This window comes from Mycetomoellerius zeteki, unplaced genomic scaffold (assembly GCF_001594055.1).
Source record: "Mycetomoellerius zeteki isolate Tzet28-1 unplaced genomic scaffold, Tzet1.0 scaffold1562, whole genome shotgun sequence".
In the NCBI taxonomy this organism is placed as follows: Eukaryota; Metazoa; Arthropoda; class Insecta; order Hymenoptera; family Formicidae; genus Mycetomoellerius; species Mycetomoellerius zeteki.
The window spans coordinates 1-1956 of NW_017256514.1; positions in this window are offsets into that span (position 1 = coordinate 1).

A 1956-nucleotide genomic window follows, 5' to 3' on the forward strand; every position below is an offset into this window, starting at 1 on the left:
AAATTTGAAAGTAGTGCAACTCGTTACATTCCGCCCGCCTTCGTTAAAGACAATTAACGAATAACACTACAATATGTCAGAGTTAACGGGAAGAGCGCAAAGTTTGACGATAGGTCTCTTTAGAATTGACGTTTGAGTTTTGATGGTGGCTACTCGGACCAAACCATCCGCTCCTGGGTGAGTTTCAACCACTCGTCCCAATGGCCACCTGGCTGGAGGATATCTTTCGTCTATCACAAGCACCACGGAGCCTCAGCCCACCGATCGACTCAGTTTTCTCATTCCATTTAGATCTAGTATGATAGCGGTGCAAACACTCCTTAGACCATCTGGTCCAGAAACAATCTACCATATGTCCCACTAACTGCCATCTCGATAATCGCGAAAGGCGCGCGGCCTCCAAAGATGGCCCCGGCACGACGGTGGGAGCACAACCCATGAGGAAGCGTACAGGGGTCAGAACATTCAGGCCCTCTGGATCCTCACTACAAGGAGTTATTGGTCTAGAATTAAGAATTGCCTCGATCTGGATAAGAAGGGTATTCATCTCTTCATAAGTCAGGATTGCTTCTCCAACGACTCGATGAAGGTGATGTTTCACCGATTTCACTCCCGCCTCCCATTTACCACCGAAATGTGACGCTGACGGAGGGCCGAATCACCACCGGTTCCATCCCCTTCCAAGAGGTTCGCGAAATGTTGAGATTCAACCGTAGCATCGGTGAACAACCGTTGCAAGGCTGCCTTCGCACCTCCGAAGTCCGCTCCGTAATCACTCCACAGAGCAGCGCAGACTCCTCTGCGTCCTGTGAATCGTCCACAGGCCGCGACAAATGCTTCAGCCTTATAATCAGCGACCAACCCTACATGAACCGCCGAAGTAGCCAGACAAACAAAGAGTGCTATACAAGCTTTGCAGGTTCGAGCGTTCTTTCCTCTCCAGGTCTCGAGCGAAAGGGGTCCGGCGCAATCGATTCCGGCATTCAGGAACGGGCGGGACGGGCTCACTCGCTCCTTCGGGAGCCGACCCATCAACCGCCGTGCTCCGACGCGACGATGACGGGTGCACATGACACAACGAAGCACACAGCTTCGGATGGGAATGCGTCCTTCCATTATTCAAAACTCCTCCAACTCTCAAGATACCGTCGGTATCTCTAAACGGCGTGAACCGACAAAATGGGTGTGATGATGACAAGGATTTGCCAGTTGAAAGCAGTTCATGTTCTAGATGAAAGGCAGAGCTCTGCACCATTTTTATGCCAGAAATGCATTACCAGAAACGCTTAGCAGTTTGCAACTCGATAGTAGTTATTGGATGAAGCAAGGAGGAATTAGAAACCTTTCGTAATCGTTTAATTACTCGTTGACATATGGCCGTGATTCGTAACAATCGAGTCAGAGTAGAGTATTTTAATAGTAGATCCCAACACTCAGTAATGTGAATTCTAGTTGTAGCTATATGTTTCGTGTCCGGACCAGCAACACGCAAGCTATGCACGCGCCGCTAGGTCCTTCTACGATATTGCAGGGCGGTTTTCTGTCGGTGTTCGCAGTAGTACACCCTGGAACGTGCTTATCGGAACCGACAAGCGGTCCTACAAAAAACTAACAAGCACTCACTGAATCAATCATTCCGCATCTGCGGGAACGCCCCGAGGCACGCGCTGACTTGCACCACTATTGGCAGCATATCGCCGCCCTGTATCATAACGTGTTGTAATTGCATTAAATCGCCGCCAGTTCATCCACGAGCCCCACAGGACCCGAGTTGTGAGAGTGCGAAGCTGACCAGATGTTAGGCCCAAGCGACGCATCTCACCCTCGCTTTGCGAGCTCCAGACTCCTCGCCATGTAATAGTGATGGCGGTGAAACGAACATTATTACGAGGCACTCCTGTATGGTCTGCCACGCGATCCGCTAGATCCTCACAGGACCGGTACTTCTCCACCTTC